A 14599-nucleotide genomic window follows, 5' to 3' on the forward strand; every position below is an offset into this window, starting at 1 on the left:
CTTGATTGATGAAAGGAGAGCATTTTTAGCCCTTTTAAAAGCTCTGACCTAAGCCTCATCTGCTAATTCACCCCGCTGCCCCCTCCACCGCCCCAACCAATCTCACCCGACCTCAGACCCCTACTGACGCCTTGATGTTTGAAAAGTCACAAAGCTCAGGACTGTGTGAAAGCCTGCAGACCCCTCTGGAAGCCTCAAGTCATGGCAGGGGAAGGAAAGATGCCAAGGGGGTGTTGGTTGTTAAGCCCTTTGCTACTTCTGTCTCTAGACCTTGGCCCTTATCAAATCAGTCCCATGTGCTGCCTATAGGAGGAGAAGAAACAAAAGAGCCTCCAAACAAGAGTTGCAGAATACAAGGCTGCAGCAGCTGTCCTTTGCTACACTGATTTATAAGCAATACCACAAAATTCCTCATGACTGGGGCCAGCTGCCAAGTGATGGACAGTGATAACCAAAGGAGATTTTTGTGAGTTTTCAGAGGCCTAACAGAGTAGGATCCTCCTTGTTAGCAAGTGGCTATCTATAGGGCAATGGACAAAACTCTATGTCCTTCTGCTGCTGCTGCTGCTAAGTCACTTCAGTCGTGTCCGACTCTGTGCGACCCCATAGATGGAAGCCCACCAGGCTCCTCCGTCCCTGGGATTCTCCAGGCAAGAACACTGGAGTGGGTTGCCATTTTCTTCTCCAATGTGTGAAAGTGAAAAGTGAAAGTGAAGTCGCTCAGTTGTGTCCGACCCTTAGCGACCCCACGGACTGCAGCCTACCAGGCTCCTCCATCCATGGGATTTTCTAGGCAAGAGTACTGGAGTGGCTTGCCATTGCCTTCTCTGCTATGTCCTTCTACCCCTAGAATAAATCTCCCTCTGGACCTTGCAGGAAGTCTGTGATACTTCCTCCCCTTCAAAGTGACAATGTGGGGATGTCCCTGGTGGTCCAGTGGTTAAGACTCTGTACTCCCAATGCAGGGGACCCGGGTTCGATCCCTGGTCAGGGAACTAGGTCCTGCATGCTGCGACTAGGACCCAGTGCAGCCAAACAAACAAGAAAAGTGAGTGTGATGTTTTCTTGTTGGCCATCATGCCAAGTCAATGTCAATGGGGCAGAGTGTTGCCCATTCTCTCCCCCCACCCCAGGCCCCTGAGTCAAGGGTAGAGATGTTTCGATGAGTCAGGAGTAGTTTGCTGAAAAGTTGCAAATATGCCAGACACACTCCGTTTACTTCTCTCTTTAGCCTGGGGTCCTGTCTGCAGGTTCAAATTCAGTTGGAAAGAAGGCTTGCAAAGGCTCTTCTGTGGTACAATGCCTTTCATAAATGGATATTTCTCAGGGCATGTCAGCACCAGGACTTCGAGAATGATAATGACCAGTTTTCAAAAAGAATGGGGGGAGTACAGAATAGTTATTTGTGGGTAAGTCTTGGCTTCTATGATTGATACAGCAGATGCTTTGCTGTCATGTCAACAGGAGGTGAGGGACAGTGGTGGCTGAAGCAATTTATCCCACCAAGTACCCAGCGCCTAGTGGGGAGGGGACTCGGGAAGCCTGTGTTTGAGTCAGTGCTGTCCCCTCTCCTTGTCCCTGTTGCCCTCATGTGTGTTGTTACAGACCTTGCAAGGCAAACATCAACAAGGGTTGGCAAGGATGTGGAGAAAAGGGAACCATCATGCATTATTGCTGGGAATGTGAATTGGTGCAGCCACTATGGAGAGCAGTGTGGAGGTTCCTCAGAAAACTACAAATAGAATTACCACCCAATCCAGCAATTCCACTCCTGGGTATTTATCTGAAGAACACAAAAACACTAATTAAAAAAGATATATGCACTCCATGTTCATCTCAGCATAATTTATAATAGCCAAGATATGGAAACAACCTAAGTGCTCATTGGCAGATGAATGAATAAAGACGTTTTATATATATATATATATATATATATATATATATACACACAGTGGAATATTACTCAACCATAAAAAGAATGAAATCTTGCCATTTGCAACAATATGAATGGACCTACAGGGTATTATGTTAAGTGAAATAAGTCAGACAGAGAAAGACAAATACTGTATGATTTCACGTGTATGTGGAACATAAAAAAATCAAACAAGAAAAACAAAGGCATAGCTACAGAGAACAGAATACTGGTTACAAGACAGGGGAAGGGTGAGGGGGAGGGCAAAATGGGTAAAGGGGATCAATTGTAAAGTGACAGAAACTAAATTTTGGTGGTGAGCATCCTGTAGGGCATACAGAAGTAGAAAAATAATGTTGTATACATAAAACTTATATAATGTTACTTCAATACAAAAATAAATCTTAAAAAAATACCTTTTCAAAATGCCTGGTCCTCAGAAAACTGGAAATAGAACTGCCATATGATCCAGCGATCGCACTCCTGGGCATACATACCGAGGAAACCAGAATTGAAAGAGACACATGTACTCCAATGTTCATCGCAGCACTGTTTATAATAGCCAGGACATGGAAGCAACCTAGATGTCCATCTGCAGACGAATGGATAAGAAAGCTTTGGTACATATACACAATGGAGTATTTCTCAGCCATCAAAAAGAATGCATTTGAATCAGTTTTAATGAGGTGGATGAAATTGGAGCCAATTATACAGAGTGAAGTAAGCCAGAAAGAAGAACATCAATACTGTATATTAACGCATATATATGGAATTTAGAAAAATGGTAACCTGAACCCTGTATAAGAGACTGCAAAAGAGACATAGGCATTTAGAACAGTCTTTGGGACTCTGTGGGAGAGGGTGAAGGTGGAATGATTGGGGAGAATGGAATTGTAGCATGTATATTATCATAAGTGACCAGTCCAGGTTCGACGCATACATTTTCCTCTGTTCATTTCTTTGCATTTGTGCTTTTTTAATAAAATTCTTTTTTAGAAATAAAAAAAAAAAGAATAAAAAAAGTATAACACATCTAAAAAAAAAAAAAAAAAAACAAAATGCCTGGAAGGCCCATCTGAATAGTCATAACAAGCTCTCAAGCTCGATTGACCCGCTGAAGTTGACAGAGCATTTTTGAGCCCTTGGTCTGTCTTTATTCTTAGGTGGCACTGGTGGTAAAGAACCTGCCTGCCAATGCAGGAGATGTAAGAGACCCTGGTTTGATCCCTGGGTTGGGAAAATCCTCTGGACAGGGGCATGGCATGGCTGTCTAGGAAGTAGGGAGAATGACAGTATCATCTCCTTTATTTTGTTCTTTGATTTTTTCCCCACGATTCATGGCTTGTGGGATCTTAGTTCCCCAACCTGGGCTCCCTACAGTGGAAGCATAGAGTCTTAACCACTGGACTGCCAGGGAAGTCCCCATCCCCATTTTAATGGTGAGGAGATGGAGACTGAGAGAAGCCTCAAGGTTTCTTTGCAAGGTAGTGTTTGAGTGGTGCCTGACTGCAATCCCAGATATCAGGCTATCTTTCCACTTCTTAAAGTTTCTAGTAGTCCATCCTGCTGTCTCCCCTGCTTTTGGGAGAGGGAGAGAAGTTTGGTTGCTCGGAAGGGAGGCACCACAGCTAGCCTGATGTGTTGTCATGGAGTTGCAGTGGTTATAGGTGTTGACAGCATTAGTAGCTTCTGTGGGTTATCTTATGCCTCACATATATTTTTTTCTTTAGCTTCTCCTTTCTAGCCCAGTCCTTCTCTTTCCCCTGGAGTTAGAAAGTCCCTACAGCAACACCCCCCCAACCCTCCCCGCCAAATTGGCCAAGGTCCAGTGAGGACAGCATTGACACAGAAATCAGGGAATGTTCTGCAGTGCCTTGTCTTCTAATATAGTTAAAAAAATTACTTATTATTTTCTTACTTTTTTGTTTTTAAATTATTCCTTCCTTCATTCTTTCATCTATTTTTTTTTTTTTACAAACCCTTGTGTTTTTTATAAACCCTTATTGAAAGGGCTGACTTTCAATAGATCACAGTGAGGGAGCTGCCCTGTTACGTATGAAATCCCGATCCAGAAACAGGTAGTCTACAAATGGTTCAGCACCAGGTTTTTCATGCATTTCTGTGCATGATGGGCCAGGGGATGGCCATCTTTCCCGCTACACCCCGTGTCCCAGGACAAAGTGCACTGCCTTGTCTTCTAACTTCCTGAGCTAGGTATCTGGCATGCCTTGCTGATTGCTGATGCTTATGGGGATTAAACCATCCTTTCTGGACCATGGGGTGCCTGAAATGGAGGGTTAACAAATTTGAGCTTTATCTTGTAGGCAGAGGTTAGCCATGAAATGGTGAATGTGCTGGGAATTAGAAGGAAACCTTGGGGGAAAGTTGTGCCCTGGGATGATGATGTAGAAAGAAAAGTAGGAAGTAGGAGCAGCTTTGCAGTGTAAACAGTGTGAAGGCATCACCTCAGAGGTGTGAACCAAGGGAGACTATGCCAATTCATCACAATAGCTGGCTCCCCACCTTCCAGCAAATGGTTATGAAGAGCTGGTCACAGCTCTCAAGTGTGCTGTACTTATCTGTTTACTTGTCTGCCTTCCCTGCTTTTCTATGAATTTTGAGAGCAAAGGAGCCTAGTTTTATTCCCCAGTTTCCTAGCATATGGCAAGAGCTGGAGTAAATGCTTGTTTGAATGATGGGAATTTCATAACTTTGCTCACAGATACAGCAAACAAATGCCCACCAAGGACTGCCAATCCTTAGCAGAGTCTTTCCTGAGTATATATTAGGCACCTGGGTGGAGCCACTGGGGTCCCGTTTAATGGAGTGAAGCAGGCCTTGACTAGCTAGAGAATAGTCGGCTACGTGGAGTCCTGGTGCCTGGCAGAGATAGTTTTTTCCCTTAAGGACCTGTTAGCAGTTATTCTGAGGCTTGTTAAAATGGTAAAGAAGACTTTCTTCAAGACTATTGCAACAGGGGAGAGAGACTGAACTCAATTCTTAATATAACAAGGATAAGTGGGTATGTATAGCTAATGAGCAGGGTGAGGGGGTAAGTGGATGCAAAATTACTAGGAGGAATTTGATTAGATGTTGACTTGGTCTGAATGTTTGTGTCTCCCCCATTCATATGTTGAAACCCCAATCCCCATTGTAATGGTATCTGGAGGTGGGGCCTTTGGAAGGTGATTAGATTTAGATGAGGTCATGAGGATGAGGCCCTCATGATGGGATTAGTGTCCTTATAAGAAGAGGAAGAGAGGCCAGAGCACCTTCCACTCCTCTCCCATATACAGTGAGAAGAATGTCTGCAAGTCAGGAAGAGGGTTTTCATCAGAATCTGAATCTGTCAACCTCTTGATCTTGGACGTTCCAGCCTCCAAAACTGTAAGAAATAAATGTTGTTTAATCTACCCAGTTGGTAGTAGCTTGTTACAGCAGTCCTAGTTGACAAAGACAAAATATTTAAAGTGAAAGTCGCTCAGTCGTGTCAACTCTGGGACCCCATGGACCAATACCCGCCAGGCTCCTCTGTCTATGGGATTTCCCAGGCAAGAATACTGGAGTTGGGTAGCCATTTCCTTCTCCAGGGATCTTCCTGACCCAGGGATTGAATCTGAGTTTCCTGCATTGAAGGCAGATTCTTCACCGTCTGAGCCACCAGGGAAGCTAAGACAGACTAAAGGTGATGACACCACCCTTATGGCAGAAAGTGAAGAGGAACTCAAAAGCCTCTTGATGAAAGTGAAAGAGGAGAGTGAAAAGGTTGGCTTGAAGCTCAACATTCAGAAAACAAAGATCATGGCATCTGGTCCCATCACTTCATGGGAAATAGATGGGGAAACAGTAGAAGCAGTGTCAGACTTTATTTTTTTGGGCTCCAAAATCACTGCAGATGCTGATTGCAGCCATGAAATTAAAAGTCGCTTACTCCTTGGAAGGAAAGTTATGACCAGCCTAGATAGCATATTAAAAAGCAGAGACATTACTTTGCCAACCAAGGTCCGTCTAGTCAAGGCTATGGTTTTTCCAGTGGTCGTGTATGGATGTGAGAGTTGGACTGTGAAGAATGCTGATCGCTGAAGAATTGATGCTTCTGAACTGTGGTGCTGGAGAAGACTCTTGAGAGTCCCTTGGACTGCAAGGAGATCCAACCAGTCCATTCTAAAGGAGATCAATCCTGGGTGTTCATTGGAAGGACTGATGCTAAAACTGAAACTCCAATACTTTGGCCACCTTATGCGTCGAGTTGACTCACAGGAAAAGACTCTGATGCTGGGAGTGATTGGGGGCGGGAGGAGACGGGGACGACAGAGAATGAGATGGCTGGATGGCATCACCAGCTCGATGGACATGAGTTTGAGTGAACTCTGGGAGTTGGTGATGGACAGGGAGGCCTGGCGTTCTGTGATTCATGGGGTCGCAAAGAGTCGGACACGACTGAGCGACTGAACTGAACTGAAAGGTGAGGGAATTCTTGCTAAACTGGCTTAATAACAGGATTATTATTAAGGGAAGCCAAAGACATAGAAATCAAGAATGAGGGATAAAGAACTTGATTAGAGATCAGGGTGATCATATATCTCAGGTGAGGGGGATATTCCCCTAAACTGACTTAGTAGGATTCTCTGCAGGCCAAGGACAGGGCTGAAAAGGAGACCTAGTTGAAAATAGGGCTTAGAGAAGCCTGACTAAATTTTGGTCAAGGAGGGAGTCTCTTTCAGGCCTAGTCTGCTGGGGCATAGTTTTATTCATTATGTCCAGCATCTGCCACACCACTGTGACCCAGGCAAATTTTGCACAGACAGGCATACTTGGTGAAACCTAAGCTGAAGCCAATGGTAGTTGGGTGGAGCCATCCATTAGAATCACCCGGGGAGCAGCTTTACCCACACCTGTGCTGGGCCGCCTACCTACTAAATCTGAATTGATGTGGAGATGAGGCGGCTATTTAAGAAGGTTTCCTGGTGACTCTCATTATTAGTCAGGTTGGGGACCCAGGGGTTTATACTATGGATTGACCAAGAGAGTGATAGAAAGGGCATGGGAACTGACTGGTGGGAAAGGGGAGGAGACGTGAAGAAGATGGGTGCTGGAGGGGACCCGATGTCCACTTTGCTCTCTCTCCCCATAGACATGGGTTCTCTCCACATTTGCAGGGTGCCAGAACTTGTGTACTCAGCTAAATAGCAAAGAAAGTGAATAAATAGTGTTTGTAAGGTCTGCCGCTTTTGCTTCCCAGGTCTTTTTTTCTTTTTTAACCTCTTTAGAGCCTCTCTGTTCCTTCTCTGACATCTGGGACCCTCACCTTCTCTCTACTCTTTTCTTTTTTTTTGGAGGATAATTGCTTTACAATGTTGTGTTAGTTTCTGCTGTACAACAGCGGTGAATCAGCTCTATGTATAGATATAGACTCCCTCTTGAGTCTCCCTGCTTCCCACTCCGCTTCTTTTTGAAAGAGGCTGCTCTCTAAGGTGTGTACTTTTGATGAGGCAAATTGGCAATTTTTTTAAAGGGAACAGATCCGAAAGTTAAAGAACTGGATGTACCGAAGTAGGAAAGTCACACCAGTGGCAAAGTTTTCTGTGTGTGTGTGTTCATGTATGTGCAGAGGTAGAGGGGAAAGATTGTCTAGGACCCCAACCACTGACACAGAGGTAGCTGCTTTCTTTGCCTGTCCCTCACATCGGGATAGACACTTTGTGCCCTAGATTCCTAGGACTTTTTGGGAGCTATCAGGCACATGTCTACCTTTTACCTAAAAGAAGAGAAAAATGAAAGGTTTAAAGCTAAATCCTGATTCTCAAGTAAGATGCAACCCTTACTGAAATAGCACTATGTCAGCAGAACACGCTCTCATTGGTTCATTATTAAGCGGGGTCAGGACATTATTTCTGGCGGCTTCTGAAAGCCACAGCCTGTTAGAAAAAAGTCTTCTTCCTGACGGTTGAATACCGCTTGCACTAGCTCGGCTCTTCTCTAGAGCGCACGCGCTTTCTTTCTCTGTTTTCTTGGGCCTTCTTTTAAAATGCTAATTAAACTTGTTTGATCTCAGCTGCCCCACCTCCCACCCCCAGCTAATTTTGGAGATCAAGAAAGGAGGCTTGATATCTATAAAAGATGTGCCTGTCTTTCCACCTGAGCTATCTTTGTATTTCATTCCGTTTGATTACAGGAAATTGTGCTGGGGCCCTAAACACTAACATACATAACACTGATTGTATTCTGCATAACAAATTGGATTAGGATAATTACCACACAGATGTTAAAAAACGCTGAATGCAAATCAGTGCAATTAGTCATGACTTAATATACTATAATTCACACATTGGAATGTCTTATTGTGATTATACTATTTTAGAACAAAATGCTTTAACAAAAAAAGAGGAAGAATTCTTTTACTCTGGTGCTGCACGTGCTCTGAACGAGAAATTGTTTTATGCTAATTTGGAATTTCACTACTCAGAATTCTTATTAACTAATCAGATCCTTCAATTTCTCTTGCCCCCTTTTATACAGAGAAAGCTGCTTCTTTAGCAAGACAATTTCATGCACAATTCAACTTGAATGCCACCATTATGAACAAAGGAATTTGCACACGGATGCTTTTGACGAACATGGCTTTACAAAAGCAAGACTTGGGTGGTGGGGGGCAGGGCCCCCCTACTGATAGCCGGGACCCTGAAACAAAGCAGACAAAAAGTAAGCAGTTGGAATGAATCGACTTAGCCAGCAAAAAGGCAGATCTGTCACGAGGGCAGTAGGCTCACAGCTGCCACAAAGAATTCTGCAGCTTCTGCCTAGCTAAGGGGACCGTGGGGGCTGGAGTCCAGTCCAGGATCCATGCACCAAGCTGCACAGCCAGGTGATGCGAGGAAAGTATTCCTCTTTCTAATTCACACAAAGCTGCCTTATTGATACCAAGGCAGGAGTCTGGTCAAAGACAGGGGGGCAAATGTACAATTCTCATTGCCAGAAACTACAGAAGCTGAGATCTCTGGAGTCTGAACTGAACTTGAATATAATGTCTAATTTTTCTGGTTTATCCTACAGTCCCCCCCCCCAATTTAAAATTCCCCAGGATCTAAGTTTTACACTCTGGAGTGCTTGCTCTTTGTGATTGCTACCTGATTCATGTCAAATTTTTGCACATCCCCCTGAAATGGGGGACCCTTGAGGGTGTGTATAGAGGGAATCATTTTCCCTTTCTTCTTCTGGGTTCTTGGCTGAGAACACCCCTCCCTGTGATAAAAACAGATTAACAGGAGAAAAACAAGTTTAATAACATGTGTGCCTCTTGTGTACATGGGAGAGACCAGGAAAACCGAGTTACTCCTCGAAATGGCCCAAGCCACCACCTTAAATACCATCTCCAGCCAAGGACAAAAGGTGGTGTGGGCAGGCGTGGTTGTTATGCAGATTTAGGTCTTTGTCTTCTCCCTTGTGGCTCAGCAGGTAACGAATCCGCCTACAATGCAGGAGACCTGGGTTCGATCCCTGGGTTGGGAAGATCCCCTGGAGAAAGGAAAGGCAACACACTCTAATATTCTGGCCTAGAGAATTCCATGGACTATACAGTCCATGGGGTTGAAAAGAGTAGGACACGACTGAGCGACTTTCACTTCACTTCTCCATTGATAAGAGTTTCTAGAGATTTTGTCATCCTTTCCTGCCCCTCCTTTCCTTCCAGGTACAGAGAGGGAGATGCCTTCACAAATGGAGATTTCCCTTATAAATGTAAACAGCTCTTACAAATGGTACCTTCTGCTCAGTTGGGGCTTCCCTGGTGCCTCAGATAGTAAAGAATCTGCCTGCAATGCCGGAGGTTTGGGTTTGATCCCTGGGTTGGGAAGATTCCCTGGAGAAGGAAGTGGCAATCCACTCCAGTATTCTTTCCTAGGAAATTCCATGGAGAGAGGGGACCTGGTGGGCTACAGTCCATGGGGTTGCAAAGAGTTGGACACAGCTGAGCTACTAACACTTTTCTGCTCAGTTTCCAGAGCTTTCTCAGTGTCTGCTGTTTAATAATCAGCCTAAAATAATCCTTGTGCCAAAAGGCACATTTTAGGGTGGCAAATTGTGCTCTTCTTCAAGGGCTAGGCTGTGCCATCATCATCCTGTCTGAAGTCTCCCCACCTAGAGTTACCAAGTTTAGCAAATAAAAACATACAATGCTCAGTTAATTTGAATTCCAGATATACAACAAATGCTTTTATAAACACATAATAAACATATCCCACACAATATTTTGGACATATTTATACTGAAATTAGTGTTGTTTACCTGATATTCAACTTTAACTTGGTGTTCTGGGTTTTATCTGGCAAGGCCACCCTAGTACAGAGCTTGTGGATGAAAATAGATATAGGCCAGTGGTTATCACATTTGAGTGTGCCCAGAATCACCTAGAGGTGATTAAGACACAGACTTCTGGTTCCTGCCCCTGGAGTTTCTGATTCTGCAAGTCTGGAGAGTGCCCCCCAATTAGAATTTCTAACAAATTCCCAGGTGACTGGGTACTGCTGGTCTGGGACCACACAACCTCAGTAAGTACATCCAACGGGGATAAAGCTCTTGTTGCCTAGTTGATAATAAGGAAGCAGAAAGCTTTGCAGATTGCTTGCAGCAGGGGTTGGAGGCTCTCTGGCAGTGCTTCTTCCAGGAGAATGTAGTCCCCATGCTGCTCTCAGCTACCTCCATGCATAATCCCTCTGGACTGTGTTAGGTTGATGACAAGCAAAATTGTGGTTTGGATTTGTTGCTTCCAGTCTTGTTTGTACCTGTGTCGGCTTTCAAAGCCTGTCCCTCCATCCCTTCCTCTTGGTGCCAGTATTTTTCCATTCTCTAAACCAGGGAGGCAAAGACGTTGATTCACTTTTAGGCTTTCTTCCGTTGGAGCAAGTCACCAGAATGACCCTTTAGTTACAAAAATAGAGATGACTACATACCCATCATCATAGGATACTGATACTCGTTAGGATGGAATGGGGGAGGTTTGTAGAAGGAGTAGTGGGGCTTCTAGTTGATACTGAGATCCTGGCCCTTTCTATTTGAGACCCAGAGTTGTTGTAACACAGTCAGGATGCATGAGGGTGGCCTTGGCCCATTCTAGGGGTTGGTAAAGGGCAACAAAGCCCCGGAGACAAAAAGCACCATGAGGATAGAAGGAGACAGATCCAGGTGGCTGGCCTCTGCACTGGGGGGACCCATGGGACTAGGGGGATTGGGAAACATTTCTGACAAGTCTTTGAAGACAGTAATACTAAAATCTGCCTCAATGAAGCCCCTTCTGGGGACAAGGTTAAGCCACAAGCAAAGATCCATGTGTATGAAAGAGCTGGAGAGCCGCAGCCTACTTTATCCAGAAACATAGGTCTGGGTCAACCACATCCCATCGTCCTTATGGAACATAATTGGCCTAGCAGTCAAGATCATATACAGTCATCCCTCCATATCTGTGGGGGATTGATTCCGGGACTCCCATGGATAAAAAAATCTCAGATGCTCAAGTTCCTTATATAAAATGATGTAGTATTTGCATATATCCTAGGCACTGCTGCTGCTGCTAAGTCGCTTCAGTCGTGTCCAACTCTGTGCGACCCCATAGACGGCAGCCCACTAGGCTCCCCTGTCCCTGGGATTCTCCAGGCAAGAACACTGGAGTGGGTTTCCATATCATTCTCCGATGCATGAAAGTGAAAAGTGAAAGGGAAGTTGCTCAGTCATGTCCGACTCTTCGCGACCCCATGGACTACAGCCCACCAGGCTCCTCCATCCATGGAATTTTCCAGGCAAGAGTACTGGAGTGGGGTGCCATTGCCTTCTCTGATCCTAGGCACATCTTCCCCTATACTTGAAATCATCTCCTGATAACTTAGGATACCTAATACAATGTAAATGCTATGTAAATAGCATTAAATGCAATGTAAATGCTATGTAAATAGTTGTTGAAGCAGAGCAAATTCAAGGTTTAGTGTTTGGTACTTTCTGGAGTTTTTTTTTTTTTTTTCAAATATTTTCAATACATGGTTGGTTGAATGTGCAGATGTGAAACTCGCTGATACAGAGGGCCAACTGTTGTGGTTTCTGGGAGGGTGTCTGATACCTTGTGTTCTAAGTGACCCCAAGATAAAACCTGAATTTCCCGTCAGCATGGGCATAGCAAAACTCAGTCATAATAATTTGGACATTGAAGGAAATGTTTAAATTTGTATTTTGAGTTGGTGAAGCAGCAGGTACTTCTTATAATATATATGTTGTCTCCTCTCTCCTTTGCTCTCATGGAAGACACTGTTACTTGATCACCACCCTCTTTCCCATTGAGCCTGGGCATACCTTTTGTATCCTTCTGTCATTAGTCAGGGGATTCTTGGTTGCAAGTAACAGAAAAATTTAAATCCTTATCTAGCACTTATTATGTGCCAAGCAGGGTTCTAAAGGCTTTATAAATTTTCAAATGTACAGACTCTTTTAAATGAACCATAGAAGGTAGAGTTATTATTCCAATTTTACAGATTAAGCAAAAAGGGGATTTTTTTTTTTTAGTATGGATTCAGGAGTGTCTCACAAAACCCAAGTGAATGTAAGTGAACTTCAGAGATGTACTAGGACTATGGGATAAAAACCATCTGGAGTCTTTCGACCACTTATTTCTGTGCCTCTTTGTGCTGTGCTCATTTTTCCCTCTTACATTAGATCAGCTTTCTCTTTCCAGTCCATATGGAAGAAAATATGATGGCTAATACCACCCAAGTTTTACATGTTTTGGATCTGACCATCCAGAGAGAGAAACTGATCTCTCAGTTCACAGACATCCTTGAAGGGAATTGATTAGCTCAATTTGATTAGGTGTCCAGCCAGGGATCCAGTCTCCTGGGGATAAAGTTTGCTAAGCAAATATAACTCATAAAAGAGGGATTTACAAAACCATAGAGAAAGGGCTGCAAGTCCTATTGTAGGAAGAGGTAGTTCACACTGATATCATATAAACAGATGAAGGGAATGGAAAAGTCCTTGAATATTGGGAAGACAACAACTGTCCACAAAACTTTAACCCACCATTCCTTCTGTCTTCTACCAAGTGATCAGAAGTGATGCATTAAGGTATTCTTTGTCATCTCTGCTCTGACCTCCTCCCTCTGGTACAGGTAATGCAGTGGTAGCCTCATTTATACTCATTGCGTTGATCTAAAGGGAGGACCCTCATGTCAGTCCCAGGTTGCCCCTGCTCTCTGCCCCTGTGGCCCTTTTGTGTTCGTGTCCAATACTGCTTGATGTCACCCTGCAAGGGAACTCAGTTGAGTGAATGCACTTTCAGTGAGCTTTTCTTAGACACGGTGACAGAGCTGTTATGGAAAAGGAAATTACCCCAGACAGTGATATGGCAATTAGAGGAGTGTGGCAGGGTGGATGTGTTAAGAACGTTGGCCTATCTGGAAATTTAGGCAGGACCTCATAGGGTATTAGTTAGGCCCAGAAGCTGAATTTTGTCAAAGATACTTAGAGGTTGGTAATCTCCTGGGGATGGCTTCATTCTAACCAAATCTAAATCACAAGCAATAGAGATCCAAAGCCAGAATTCCAACTTACTCATTTTCAGGGGTACAGATAACTGTTAATTAAATGGGAGTCGACATGTCAGCCTGTCAGGCCAGATTTGAAAGGGAAGCTTAATGATAGGTGAAGGTTCTTTGGGGCACACGGAATGAGAAGTAGGGGAATTCCTTGAATTATCTCGATGGCATCTGCCATCCACCTGTGCTAGCCCCACCCTAGGAATAGATCAGAGAACAAAAACTAAACACTCATATTCGTTTATGAGAATGAGTTTTCCTGGACCAGTTGAGCAACAATTGAGAGTTTCTGGTTCTTTGACTCACCACCTTCTAGATCTCCACGCTAACCTCTTCTTTGGTTAACACATTTATCTTCAGCTTCAGTCAAATTATGCAGTAGTCACCTCAAACATGTGTTCTGAGAAAGGAACATAGTTCTGCAGGATGATAACTGATGGTTGCAGCTCAAAATTTTTACCAAGTCAACATGCATTACACTTAAATAGGTTTCTTTTCCATAGAATTTCTCAGAGCCTTTAGTGAACTAATGTGCACTGTGAATTTCCGAAAGAAGGCTGGAGGCCACAAATTTATTTGACCACTTAGTTGTATTTTTCCAAAGAAATCAGGATGGCAAGTATATTGGTTTCCTACTGTTGCTGGAACAAGTCAGCATAAACTTAGGGGCTTGAAATGACACAAATCTATTATCTTACAGTTCTATAGTTAAGAAGTCCTGAAATCAAGGTGTCTTCCTTCAGGAGACTCAAGGGGGAGAATCTGCTTGCTTTTCCAGCTTCTAGAGGCCATCCACATTCCTTCTCCATCTTCAAAGCCATAGCACACCATCTTCAAATTCCTCCCTTTCCTCCTCTGTACTCTGTCATGACATCTTCTGATTCTGATACTCCTGTCTCACTCTTACAAGGACTCTTATGATTCAGGGTAATCTCAAGATATTTAACTGAATCGCACTTGAAAAATACTTTTTGCCATGTGACTTAACATGTTCATAAGTTTTGGGGATTAGATATCTTTGCTGGGTGGTGGGGTCATTATTTTATCTACCACAGGGAACAAAGGGAAACTGGACTATAGTATTAAACATGGTAATATTAGTATAATCATTGTC

The 14599-nt window shown here is 43.8% G+C and overlaps 1 non-coding gene across 1 annotated transcript; it reads left to right on the forward strand.

Moving 5' to 3' along the window:
- The first annotated feature begins 922 nt into the window (after positions 1-922).
- On the forward strand, positions 923-995 carry TRNAG-CCC (transfer RNA glycine (anticodon CCC)). The gene has a single exon. It is a non-coding gene; the product is annotated as a tRNA-Gly (tRNA).
- The last annotated feature ends 13604 nt before the right edge of the window (positions 996-14599 follow it).

Source organism: Moschus berezovskii, chromosome X, assembly GCF_049115385.1.
Source record: "Moschus berezovskii isolate FMDL1 chromosome X, NW_MosBer_1.0, whole genome shotgun sequence".
Lineage (NCBI taxonomy): Eukaryota > Metazoa > Chordata > Mammalia > Artiodactyla > Moschidae > Moschus > Moschus berezovskii.